This window comes from Capra hircus, chromosome 17 (genome assembly GCF_001704415.2).
Source record: "Capra hircus breed San Clemente chromosome 17, ASM170441v1, whole genome shotgun sequence".
NCBI classification, from domain to species: Eukaryota; Metazoa; Chordata; class Mammalia; order Artiodactyla; family Bovidae; genus Capra; species Capra hircus.
Window position 1 is genome coordinate 63,541,247 of NC_030824.1, and position 14,846 is coordinate 63,556,092.

Consider the following 14,846-nt stretch of genomic DNA (forward strand, 5'->3'; position numbering starts at 1 on the left):
TCACAGAATATTAATACATAAAATGAGATGGATGTGCTATCAAACACAGATGAAAATTCATGAAAGCAAATTAAGTTAAACAACTAAGATAAATCTCTCAAAAGTAACCACCATTAAAAAATACAAATAAAATGACATTTGTATATGATATTGCATTGTAAGGACAAAAATGGGATAAGAGGAACAATAATGAATGTTAAGAATTTATCCTACATAAATGCTGTCCACTTTATATTTCCATTTTCTAGATCTTAATTATAAAAAATCTATGATACTTAATGCAAAATACAGGGTTTCTGTTGTCTTTTTTTACAGAGGGCAACATTAGTTAATTCACTAAATATGTATTTAGATTTTTCTACAGAAAATATCCTATTTCTGGTACCACAGCGTCTAGAAATGAAAGAATGGGCACAACCCCTAGGTTCAGTATTTTCTGAAAAACCAAACAACAATTCAAAATTCCAAACAACTAATTACACTTTCAGTTTTAAAACAGGTGAGAAAGAAAATCCTTCAAACTCTTTCATACAATCAACATCTATGTAAGTAAGATCAAGAGAGACTAACAGAAAAGAGGACAAAATATGGATACTACTCAAGATTTTTTCTAACCGTCACTTGTACCCCTTTCTCTCACCATAACCAGTAAGTCCGAGGCTCCAGAGTTTGCAGCGGCCTCCTGACTGGTCTCTCCCCTTCTAATCTTACCTGGAGAATCTACTACAACCAGAGGAGTCAGAGAAGATAGCTTTCCAAATATAAATCACATCGTACCTCCTGTGTACTTAATACCAAGCAGTGGCTCCACAATACATGCACAGTGAACTCAGTGCTGCGCAGTCGCTTTAGACGTGTCCAACCCTGTGCAACGCTACGGACTGCAGCCCGCCAGGCTCCTCTGTCCATGGGATTCTCCGGGCAAGAATACTGGAGTGGGCTGCCATTCCCTTCTCCAGGGGACCTTCCCGACCCAGGGACTGCGCCTGGCATCTCCTACGTCTCCTGCATTGGCAGGCAGGTTCTCTACTGCTAGCGGCACCTGGGAATCCCAATAAACGCTGAAGATCTTCATAATTGCTTATAAAGCCTTGTACCTGGGATTGTCTGATGAGCCCAACTCACTGTCCATCAGGGCCTTTATATGTGCTTTCTCCTCTGCTCAGACTGTTCTCCCAGATCTTAACGTGGCTGGCTTATCCTCACATTCAGATATCCGCTCAAATGTCACCTCGTTAGAGAAGCCACGGGATCTAACCCCACTTCCGCCACGATCACCTCATCCCATCCCAAACTCATCAGACTTCCTGCGTAACATTTATTACCACCAGAAATTACATTATTTCCTCGCTTCTCTTCCTCTCTTCAGCACTAAAATACTGGAATCTAAGTTCTACTGGAACAAAGGTTTTGAATGTACTCTATGTTCGTCTTCTAAAACAAAGTCTTACACAAAGGAGAAATTTTTGAACAATTAAATGAGTGAACAAACGGCAACCAAAACTCCATATATGATCCACATTAATTCTGTTTGGGCCATGTTATATTTCCCCAAATTTTCAACTGGCTGAAAACACTTGAGAAAAGGGTAATTTATAAAAAAGTCAGATCTGTGGCTCCTCAGGGAGAAAATGGAGCATCTGTCAAGCCTAGGTATACGCCACACAGCACCACTGAAAGGCACTCTCCATTTTCAAACAATCTCTACACACTCACTTATTTACTATTATCTGCCTAGTTTCCAGTGGTGTTTGAGTTTGCCATTTTTAACTTATCAAGTAATAGAGAATCCAATATATGTTCTATAACACTTCTGGTCCAATCTATCTACCATTTCTGAAGAAAAGGAGACTCAAACAATTTCAATACTTAGTAGGAAGTCCCTTGGAAAGCAAAGTCTGGCCTCCTCCCAGGTTGTCTAGTCCAAACTGTCCAGAGCCTACTTATATGATACACTGTCACATTTCTAAGAGAGTTCAAACATCTGTTAAACTAGAACTGATCCGAAATTTTAATCAACTACATTCTTTTCCCTGTACTTGTGTTAAAAGTGAAAGAGGAAAATCAAACAAGCATAAACACCAAAGCTTTAGGCTCCAAGCGCTGTCATATACTAAAAATATCACACACTGGTCTGAAAATTCTCCCTCTTATATCTATAGAGCTATGTAATAAGACTTGTTGCTTAATACGGTGACAGCCAACCATTGCAAGATCACGGTCATGCAATCTAAAGATTTAATTATTAGTATTTTCTAGAATATCTCAATTACTAAGAGGAGTAAGAACACTAAAAGCATTATTATAATATTTTTAATGTAATAGTTTTCCAATCAATGAAAACATTCCATTTATATCCCATTCCTTTAAGTAACATAGGTATTTTAAAAATATACTTAAAATACAGCAAGTGGCATGGTCCTTTAAGCTTTGTTTTATTACCAAATGTCAAACTTAATTCAAACGACAGAAAATGACATAAGCTCCATGAAACCACCCTGAAACTTATAAAATACTAATACTTTGCTACACTATACTTTGTTGTATAGATTTTTAAAATTTATGAAGTATAATAGATAATATTTAAATTCTCATATATAACCCTTCCTGATTCCATTTTCCTTCTTCATCAGAGCCAATTACTATCCATTTTTTGAGGTTTAGCATTAACATATATATACATCTACAAATAATATCCAGAATTGTTCTACATGTTTGCAAACCTGATGTAAATGGTATTATAATGAATGGATGACAGTGTGTTTTCAGAGTTAAACGTAAGCAGGTAAAGTAATGTTTTAAAACTGAAGAGACACAGAAACAGGAAGACAGACAGAAAATTATTTAAAAACTGCCAAACTATCAGCATTTAAAATCTTACAGAGAAAATTAGACCGACTTAAAAAAGAACAACCAATGAAAATCTGTACTTCACATCAGGATAGTGGGATTTAAAATAGAAACAAAGAATCTCTTAACTAAGAGAATTACTAGCTGAAATTGATATAATAACATTTCTTTAAAGTATTCATTAGGAAAAGGTGTCAGTACGGAGAGGCAGCTGCGACCTAGCTAAGGAAGAGGTTTATTTCTTATTGGAATAGTATATTCCTGGTCTGAGGCTTCACTTCAAAGTCTCTAGAGTTCAATTAAAACTGGATTAGGTAGAAGCAGACCCTTCTTTGGGACTTTCTGTTCACTGAAACTCTACTTACACTGACAGCACCCTAGACAGAGGTCTAGCCCTCCAATGAATCGGTTACTATGGAAACCGTATCATTACCATTGCTCCGCAGTTATGACCCCAAGTCTAGAATAGCTTGAAAGCTTCAGCCTTCAGCACTCTCTTTGAATGTTTTCCATCTTGTTTCAATATCGTTAGTAGTATTATTAGTGAATTCAACTTTATTTTTTAATAATCTATTTGAATAAAGATAGTTTATTGGTCAAATGTTAAAGAAAGGTTGTAGCGAGGAACAAAAAAAAATCATTTATATGTATATATACTCACACATATAAAAATGCATATAGTTTTTTACATTAAAAAATCAAACATATTTTCTTTAAAATTCTATTTAAAAATTGTGACTCTGAAAAAGAATTTTGCCCAAATAAACCTACCTTTTCCCCTACACTTCAAAGAGTATACTATGAATATATGTGAAAATTTCTTCACCCTGTTGCATTAATTGGCTACAAAGAAAGTATTTTTAACGATTCATTTTGAAAAGCTAAATAATTTATCCAAATAACACTTCCACTTTTCTCATCCTCATGGAAGGATTAAAAAAAAAAAAATCTGTATTATTTACTGCCCAACTACATGATACCCTTATTTACTGAATATTAGGTATGTTCAAAAAATAGATTTTAAAGTAGTCTCTGAAAACATAGCCATATTTGTTCCATTTAAGTAGAGAAAAAAGGCTTTCTTTTTAAACTCTACCCTCAATAAATTTTAAATTTTTTCAAATTCTTTTAAAGGGAAAGATATTAAAAAGTGATTGGAAAATATCACAAAAAATATTTGAGAGCCTGCATCTGTAGAATCAACAAAAAGAGTGTTTTTTAAAACACTATTCTTAATGTTTAAAGCTTGCACTGCATATCCTAGACTCAAATATTCATAAATTTTTGGAGAGATTTTACTCTTTCAAAGAATTCCATACTAATTTCAGAAGAATTCAGTAACAAAAGTAAAATCGAATAATACAAAGAAATAATAGCACTTAAAATTTCATAACAAAATCATTTCCAAAATATATGGATACATATTTAACATCAAAAAAATGTTTTTAACTTAGTATACAAACTATAAGCTAATCAAGCCATCAATCAATGATACCACAGTTAGAAAATATTCATATCTCATTTTCATGAGCATAATTATAAATCAGTCACAAGAATTATATCTTAATGTGGAAAATGGCAAATATTTGAAACAATAAAAATACATGTTAAAAAATGCACTAGTCTAAATATAGTCTATCAATCTGCCACTAAACACACGTGCAAATATATTTTATTTACAATAATTGCAATTTTAACAAAATAGTTGAAAGTAATTGTAATCAAGTATTTTAAAGCTGTACCACTCTACTATTAACATAGTTTTTAGATTTTGCTGCACATAATTTTCTCTGAAACTTGATATCAAAGCATAGCACTAAATTTATTTTAATATTGAATACCAGTTAGTTCAAGGATGTTCTTCACCACCATTATTTAAATATAAATTAAAAAAAAAAAACATTGGTGGTCTCTTTGAATTGAAAAATAGCGTATACTTGACTCTGGTAGAAATTTTAACATGGCAATTTTGTTATTTAATATATATCCATGAACACACACATTGTCCACAAACTTGGAAAAAATGACAATAAAAGTATAAAAGTTATGAATATAAAAGAAAATTACCTTTTAAATTAATTTTTATGAGTTATTTTATATTTTTCATCTATATAGTAAATTTCCTCCTGCTTACTGGTACTATGATGCAGTATTCTCCTTAGCATTTTCATGGGTGACAAATTCAATTAAACATATTCATTACTCTAATGTTCTATTTGGCAGTTTAGTCAGTATGAAAAATTAAAAATATATAAATAAAATGCTGTGTGACCTCTGTATTGATTGGGCTAAAACGGCTTTAGCCTGGGTGTGGACGATGGGGCATCTGGGAGGGGTGAGAAGGGAGCACACAAACACATACACTCTTATGTTTTCTCTTCCAATTACTGAGGGAGATGATAAAACCACAGCAAATGATGTATCAGCTCATTTTATCTTATCGCTTTGGGGCTAGGTGACAATGAAGTTCATATTTCACTGACTCCCATTGAAGATTGTGAAAATTACTTGCCCTCATGACCTGAAATTTCACTAGAAGACAGAAATTTCTCTTCTGCAAAGTAATGCAATTTTTCAGATGTCAACCTTTAGCCCAGCTTTAAAAATTAATTTCATTTATATTAACCAATGATATTGATATTTTCACAGAACGCTCTTTGATACATGAAGCACAGACTGGCAAATTGATGTTGCTTTAGATGGGTAAAACTATTTTATTTTAAGCTGCTATGGCAGACAGATTTATGGCAAACTGAAATTCCCATTTCATAATTTAATATTTGTGCTGGAGCAGAGAACCTTTAAGCCCTTGGCCTGTAAATAATTCAGACTCAGTTGGTTCTTTTATTTTCAATATTCTTCAGCTTAAAGATAATTTGCATTCTAAATAATGTTTCATAAAAGCCACCTCTTACTGAACTAACATTTAATATATGTATTAACAAATCAAGAGCCAAGTATACTAATGAATAAGCAGAACAAAGAAGATATTTAGCCATCATCCAACTAATTTTTAGATTTTTAAAAATTTAAACTGTATCTCCAATCTGATTTTTCTGAAAGAACCTAAATATACAAAAGAAGGATAATAAGGAATAATAATAAGCAACATGAATGTATGTTGCTTTCTTCTTCATAGCGCAGAAAGAGCAAGGTATTAAATTTTGAGAAAAAGAATAAACAGGTACATAGCTGAATTAAAATGAGATATTTGGATTTGGAGTTACTTTTTAAGATAAAAATATAATAAAAATAAAGCCACAATGTCAATTTTATCATGAATAAGATGTGAAAGTGTTTGATTTCAGTATACAGATATAGAAATTACCTTGAATACATACAAAGAAAAATGTAAGTATTTTGGAGTGGTAAAAATATTACTAAAAGAATACAGTTACTAAAAAACTGAGGTATGTATACCTTATCAAGTTTTTATTACCTTTATCCAGTAAAGAGTTTTGTTTAATTCAAATGCTTTGAGAAAACAATCACTAGACCAAAACTCTTCATTTTATTAATAAGTAAGTTAAACATAAACATGCACTAATTTATCCATTAATCTATATTCTTAAAATTAGAAAAATGCCACACACACAAAAAATGTCTGCAATTTAGCTATTTTCTCCCCAAGATGGATTAATACCACTTTGCCTAACTTTCTATTTCCAAAATCACTTTTGTAAATTGTATGCAAACAATATACATATTATTTTTTCTTTAAAATATTTATAGCTAATTTTCCTTACAGGTATGATATGGGGAAATGATAATATAAATGATACCTTATTTTTTCCATTTAAATTGAAAAGAATCCTAGTTACTTCTTAAAAGCTTGTGAGAATGACTGTTATTGTCACTGAACTCAAGTTACAAAGTGGTTTTTCCTATTACTCTGTACACTGACTCTCTAAAGTCATGAACAAAGAGTTTAATTTAAATCAGCGCTAATAAAATACTGCCTAATATTTAATGGGCTGGAATATTCTATAACATATACTTTTAAAACAAGCAATGGGCACAACCTATCTTTCTTCTCAATGTCAATTCTTACTTGATGAACTTAATATCAATCCCAGATTGGTATCAAAGGCCCTCTCTACATACAGGAAGCAAATATCCAAAGCAGAGTAATAGCAGCCTGTAGCGGGGCTTCCCAGGTGGCGCAGCAGTAAAGAATCCACCTGAAATGTAGGAGATGTAGGTTCAATCCCTGGGTCAGGAAGATCCCCAGGAGAAGGAAATGGCAACCCACTCCCTTGTTCTTGCCTGGAAAATACTATGGACAGAGGAGTCTAGTGGGCTACTGTTTACAGGGTTGCAAAGAGTCGGACAAAACTGAGCAACTGAGCACACAGCCTGTAGCTAGACTACTTATCTCTTTGTTGCAGATACAACATGGTTTAGTCACTGCAAGTTTCTGTGATGACTAACCTATTTAACTAATTACAGGAAAAACCTTCAATAAATTCATTTCTGTTCTTCAAATATAGGACAGAAATAAAAAGGAAAAGGAAAACGTTACATTAGAACTCGATGCTAAAAGTAGGACACTTTCTTCCTAATTTGAGGGAAATACTTTTCCACTTTTTTTTTTTTTAATTCCTCTTAAGTACTCAACTTGTTTAGCTGGAGCCAATTATAAATGAATAGTACAGGTTCCTATCTGCTTCCATGTTAAAGCATGAAACTGAATACTGGGCTCATATTCTGCTTCAGATACAATCTTTCAGAAAGTTATTTTCTTAAAGGACACATATTACAGAGAACATTATGAATGCTACTTAAGTAAAATTGGAGGTTAACATGATTCCATTGTGTACCTCCGTACACTGGAGTTCCTGCCCACCTACAGCTTTGTGAGACTAGGCCACTGTCTCAGTCACCTTTCTATTCACATATCAGACATGGTGCCAGGAACATGGAAGACACTGGCTGACAGACGGAAGGCCAGCCCAACCTCACCAACCACATACAGTCTAAGGCTCTGGGAACGCATGAGCACAAACACAGCAGAAAGCAAGAACAGACAGAAAAATGAAAGGGAAAATTACAACAAACATTTAACAAAAACCAAACTGAACAGTCCATGTATTTCAATTTCTGACCAAGATGGAGTAACAGGGACTGGACTTACCCTTGTACATAAATAATACTTAAAATAGATACTACATGTGAAAAAAACTGTCTTAAGAGCTCAAACACCAAGTAATGAACAACAATGAACTCTGAGAGACAGGACAGAGTGGTGACACCAACGACCGCCCCAACTTCCTGCCGCAGAAGACTCTGGAACCCCAGGCAGATAGAAGAAATACGACTGGAACATAGTGGTCTCTTACAATAGGGAAACCAGCTTGAAGTACTACAAGATCAAGGGGACGAGTAGCAGATGGGAGAAAGCATTGCTCCTGAGATCTGCAGCCTTCAGCTCAGACCTGATCAGCTTAAGAAAACAATTCAAGGCCAGTAAAAGAATCATCCCACCAAATTACAGGGTACAATACTCAGAGCTCACATAACCACAGCAAAAAGCAATCTCATAATACATCGAGCACTGGTTAGAGTGCTCAGAAGGGTTTTGTCTGAGTAGTGGGGAAAAATCAGACTAAATGCTGCTCTGGTCCTGCCTAACAAACCTTAACAACACCATCCACATGGATCAAACTATTTCCAAGGTACTTAGTTGTGTCCTAGAACGAAAGATTAACATATTTATAGAACACAAAAATATCTACAACACAACAGGGTAAAATTCACAACTGGTATTTAATTCATAAATAATAGGCCTGAATAAAAATCAGGAAAACATAACCCATAATGAGGAGAAATTACAAAAATGACAGAATTATTGGTAAAGTACATCAAACCAGACAAAGTCGATATCAGAATTTAAAAAATAAAAGAATACTAAAGAATTCCATTAACAGGATACTAATAGAATAATAGAGGGTCATTTCATTTGCAATGGTTGGGCTTCCCTGGTGGCTCAGATGGTAAAGAACCTGCCCTCAATGCAGGAGACCTGGGTTCAGTCCCTGGATCGGGAAGATCCCCTGGAGAAGGGAATAATAACCCACTCTAGTATTCTTGTCTGGAGAATTCCATGGACAGACCACAGGGTTGCAAAGAGTAGGACACGCCTGAGCAGCTAACACTTTCACTTTCTTTTAGAGGGTCATTTCATTTGCAATGGTCATCATAACACCAGATCATTTCATCAAGAGGTCATAATTATCCTAATTGTTTCTGGAACAATAGTAGAGCTTTGAAATATACAAAAGAAAAACTGAGAGAACCAAAACAAGAAATACATAAATCCTCAATTACAAACAGATTTCAATACTTCCCTTTCAATAATTTAAGAAAGTAGATGGAAAATCAGTAAAGATATAGAATATTTGAATCAGACCACTGACCATAAATAGAACAACAGCTGAATACACATTTACAAAGACAGTGCATACTATGGACCAAAAAGCAAGCTGTGATAAATTTAGCAGATTCAAATCATATAAAGTTTGGGCATATACTCAGTCATGTCTGACTCTTTGTGACCCCATGGACTGTATCCTACAAAGCTCCTCTGTTCACAGAATGTTCCAGCCAAGAGTACTGGAGCAAGTTACCATTTCCTTCTCTGGGGATCTTCCTGACCCAGGGATTGAACCCACGTCTTGGTAAGCAGGTTCTTTATTAGTTGAGCCATCAGGAAAGCCCCATAAAGGTATACTCTCTGACAACAATGGAACTAAATTAGAAATCAATAACACATTTTTTTTCATTCCCAATATATGAAGATGAAACAATACACTTCTAAGTAACCCATGGGTCTGAGGAAAAAAAGTTAGGAGGTTATTTTGAACTGAATACAAATAAAACCAGAACATATAAAAATTGTGGAATGCAGTTAAATTAGTACTTAGAAGGAAATTTCTAGCACTAAACACCTATATTAGTGGGAAAGAGAAAAGGTCTCCTACCAAAAATTCAGCTTCCACTTTAAAAAGCCAGGAAAAAAATAACAGCAAATTAAACCAAAAGTAAGCAAAAGAAAAAAAATGAAATGAAATCAAAGTAAAAATCAATGACACAGAAAACCAAGAAAGAGAGAAGAAAATAATCAACCAATCAATCAAAAAGATTGGTTCTTTTAAAAGATCAATAAAATGTGTAAGTCTCTAATCAGACTCCTTAGGCAAAAAAGTGAAAAAACACAAACTATGAAAATCAAGAATGATATAAGTATCAATACCAGCAGAGAAAAAGCATCACTATGGATTACACAGAATGAAATAATAATACTAACAACAATAATAATAATAATAAAAAGAATAATAAGGGAATACTACCTAGCCCTGGTGGGCTACAGTCCATGGGCTCACAAAGACTTGGACACCACTGAGCGATTAAGCACATTACAAATAACTTTATATCACTAAATTGCACAGTTCTTTCTGATGGACAGATTATTTGAAAGACACAAACTACCAAAGCCCCCTCAAGAAGAAACATAACATGAACGGCATTATACTTATTAGAGAAACCAAATCAATAGTTTAAATCTTCCCATAAAGTAAACTTCAGGCCCAGGTGACTCCACTGGTGAATGCTACAAATATTTAAAGAAGAAACAGTACTAATGCTATACAACTCTTCCAGAATGCTTAGGGGGAGGAAATACTTGCCAACTTATTCTATGAGGCCAGCCCTACTCATATATTAAAACTAGACAAAAGCATTATGAGACAAGAAAATCCACAGGGCAGTCTCACTTATATGTTTATATAATTTATTTGTCTTAAGACATTAAGGATGTTCTGTACAATAAGTAGACTCAAACTACCAAGAGAGTTTTCCCACTCCTGTGTTTTCACAAATTATCCCTAAATGTATCCAACCATTCCCAACATTTCTCAAGAATGTCTACAACAGCTTCCTTTTGTAATGCATTCCAACTGGACTTTCTTTGGATTTTACCAGACTGGCTGAATCCTCAGCCTTCCCATTTTACACTGAGGGATTCCATCCATAACTACCACTTCTAACACCAAACTTAACAGAAGGACAAGAACAGACTGATAAGGCATCAGAAGTGATTACCTCTACATGCTAATGGTTCAGGTATAACCTCAATCACATCGCACACGATTAAACAGTGGAAGTGACAAGCAGCTTCAAGGGATTAGATCTGATAGACTGCCTAAAGAACTATGGGTGGAGGTTCGTGACATTTTATAGGAGACAGGGATCAAGACCATCCCCAAGAAAAAAAAATGCAAGAAGTAAAACGGTTGTCTGAGGAGGCCTTACAAGTAGCTAAGAAAAGAAGAGAAATGAAAGGAAAAGGAGAAAAGGAAAGACACACCCATTTGAATGCAGAGTTCCTTTTTTTTAAAAATTTTAAAATTATTGAAGGATGTAGTTACATCTTTCTTTTTCTTTTTTTTTTGATTTATTTTACTTTATAATACTGTATTGGTTTTGCCATACATCAACATGAATCCGCCACGGGTGTACTAGAGTTCTAGACTTCCAAAGAATAGCAAGAAGAGATAAGAAAGCCTTCCTCAGTGATCAATGCAAAGAAATAGAGGAAAATGATAGAATGGGAAAGGTGAGAGATCTCTTCAACAAAATTAAGAGATACCAAGGGAATATTTCATGCAAAGATGGGCAAAATAAAGGCCAGAAATGGTATGGACCTAACAGAAGCAGAAGATATTAAGAAGAGGTGCCAAGAATACACACAAGAACTGGACAAAAAAGATTTTCATGACCAAGATAATCACGATGGTGTGATCACTCACCTAGAGCCAGACATCCTGGAATGTGAAGTCAAGTGGGCCTTAGGAAGCATCGCTGCAAACAAAGCTAGTGGAGGTGATGGAAATCCAGTTGAGCTATTTCAAATCCTAAAAGATGATGCTGTCAAAGTGCTGCACTCAATATGCTAGCAAATTTGGAAAACTCAGTAGTGGCCACAGGACTGGAAAAGGTCATTTTTCACTCCAATCCCAAAGAAAGGCAATGCCAAAGAATGCTCAAACTACCACACAATTGCACTCATCTCACATGCTAGCAAAGAAATGCTCAAAATTCTCCAAGCCAGAACCGTGAACTCGAAGTGTGAACTGTGATCTTCCAGATGTCCAAGTGGAATTAGAAGAGGCAGAGGAACCAGAGACCAAATTGGCAATATCCACTGGATCGTCAAAAAAGCAAGAGACTTCCAGAAAAACATCTATTTCTACTTTATTGACTATGCCAAAGCCTTGATTGTGTTCAGCAAACTTCAGTTCAGTGGCTCAGTTGTGTCCAACTCTTTGTGACCCCATGGACTGCAACACGCCAGGCCTCCTTGTCAAACATCAACTTCTGGAGTTTACCCAAACTCATGTCCATCAAGCTGGTGATGCCATCCAACCATCTCATTCTCTGTCGTCCCCTTCTCCTCCTGCCCCCAATCCCTCCTAGCATCAGGGTCTTTTCAAATGAGTCAGCTCTTCGCATGAGGTGGCCAAAGTATTGGAGTTTCAGCTTCAACATAAGTCCTTCCAATGAATACCCAGGACTGATCTCCTTTAGAGTGGACTGGTTGGATCTCCTTGCAGTCCAAGGGACTCTCAAGAGTCTTCTCCAACACCACAGTTCAAAAGCATCAATTCTGTAGTGCTCAGCTTTCTTTATAGTCCAACTCTCACATCCATACATGACTACTGGAAAAACCATAGCCTTGACTAGATGGACCTTTGTTGGCAAAGTAATGTCTCTGCTTTTTAATATGCTGTCTAGGCTGGTCATAACTTTCCTTCCAAAGCGTAAGCGTCTTTTAATTTCATGGCTGTAGTAGTCACCATCTGCAGTGATTATGGAGCCCAAAATGATAAAGTCTGCCACTGCTTCCATTGTTTTCCCTTCTATTTGCCATGAAGTGATGGGATCAGATGATATGATCTTAAGTTTTCTGAATGTTGAGCTTAAGCCAACTTTTTCACTCTCCTCTTTCACTTTCAACAAAAGGTTTTTTAGCTCCTCTTCACTTTCTGCCATAAGGGTGGTGTCATCTGCATATCTGAGGTTATTGATATTTCTCCCAGTAATCTTGATTCCAGTTTGTGCTTCATTTGACTGTGTGGATCACAAGAAACTATGGAAAATTCTGAAAAAGATGGGAATAGCAGACCACCTGACTTGCCTCCAGAGAAATCTGTATGCAGATCAGGAAGCAACAGTTAGAACTGGACATGGAACAACAGACTGGTTCCAAATAGGGAAAGGAGTACGTCAAGGCTACATGCTGTCACCCTGCTTATTTAACTTATATGCAGAAGCACAAGCTGGAACCAAGACTGCCAGGGGGAAATATCAGTAACCTCAGATATGCAGATGACACCACCATAAGGGTGGCCTTATGGAAGAAAGTGAAGAAGAACTAAAGAGCCTCTTGATGAAAGTGAAAGAGGAGAGTGAAAAAGTTGGGTTAAAACTCAACATTCAGAAAACTAAGGTCATGGCATCCGTTCCCATCACTTCATGGTAAATACATGGGGAAACAATGAAAACAGTGAGAGTTTTTTTGGCTCCAAAATCACTGCAGATGGTGACTGCAGCCATGAAATTAAAAGATGCTTGCTCCTTAGAAGAAAAGCTATGACCAACCTAGACAGCATATTAAAAAGCAGGTACATGGGTACTGGCTTTGCCAGCTAGTCAAAGCTATGTTTTTTCCAGTAGTCATGTATGGATATGAGAGTTGGACTATAAAGCAAGTTGACTGCCAAAGAATTGATGCTTTTGAACTGCAGTGCTAGAGAAGACTCTTGAGAGTCCAATGTACTGCAAGGAGATCCAGCCAGTCCATCCTAAAGGAAATCAGTCCTGAGTGTTCATTGGAAGGACTGATGCTGAAGCTGAAACTCCAATACTTTGGCCGCCTGATGCAAAGAACCAACTCATTGGAAAAGACTCTGATGCTGGGAAAGATTGAAGGCGGGAGGAGAAGGGGACAACAGAAGATAAGATGGTTGGGTGGCATCACCAACTTGATGGACAGGAGTCTGAGCAAGCTTCAGGAGTTGGTGATGCACAGGGAGGCCTGGCGTGCTGCACTCCATAGGATCACAAAGAGTCGGACACAAATGAGCAACTGAACTGAACTTCTACATGGAGAGGATAGTTTTGGACTCATATTGAACCACTTCCTAGATTAGGTACCTTCACAAAAACATCCTCTAAATTCTCAAATTCAACATCTCGAGAAATGAATTCATTCTTCATTCACCTCAAGAGCTACTGTTAATCCATTACAGATTATTTTATTAAAGGAAATCACAAAAGCCACACAAAAGTCTGAGTCATCCTAATCCCTTATCTCGCAGTCAACGAGCTCAATAGATTCTATCCTCCTGGTACTTACATTCATCTGCTTTAACGTCCACTGAAATCTACTTTAAAGAAAGTCCTCATCATATTTGGAGTATATTCAGACATATCTAATGTTCCAACCATGTCACACAACATATAGTTCAGCCATACTGTGGTCTGGTAGTATCTGAAAAGCAAACTCTTACTGAGATTTGTGGAGGAGATGGTGAGGCTGCTTGTGTTAGAGGAGTACAGACAATCACAGCGACAAGAGCAACCCATACAATTTAATCAAAGCTTGTCCTAGGCCAGGATCTACGCTAATTGCTTTATTTCAATTATTTTTGAAACTGACACTATGAAATATATATAATTTTCACCATTTTATAAATGAGGAAACAGTTTTGAGATGTTAGATGAACTGGTCACTAGTGAGTAGGACAGCCAAGTCCATCAGGCATCTAGCACTGTGCTCTCAGAGGCTACCTAGTGCTTCCTCCACGGTGAAAGGTCAAGCCAAGGTTTCGTAAAACCTCCTGACTCCCCAAGCAGATGCAGCCATTCTCTGTTCTCCGCTATCATGGGCCTAGTACAAATGCCATTTATTTGTATCCCTTATCAGACAATAACCC

The 14,846-nt window shown here is 36.0% G+C and overlaps 1 protein-coding gene across 1 annotated transcript in view; it reads right to left on the reverse strand.

The window, feature by feature from the left end:
- The window catches only part of LRBA (LPS responsive beige-like anchor protein), a 747,979-nt gene that overhangs the window by 225,844 nt on the left and 507,289 nt on the right, over nt 1–14,846 (reverse strand). The window lies entirely within an intron of this gene.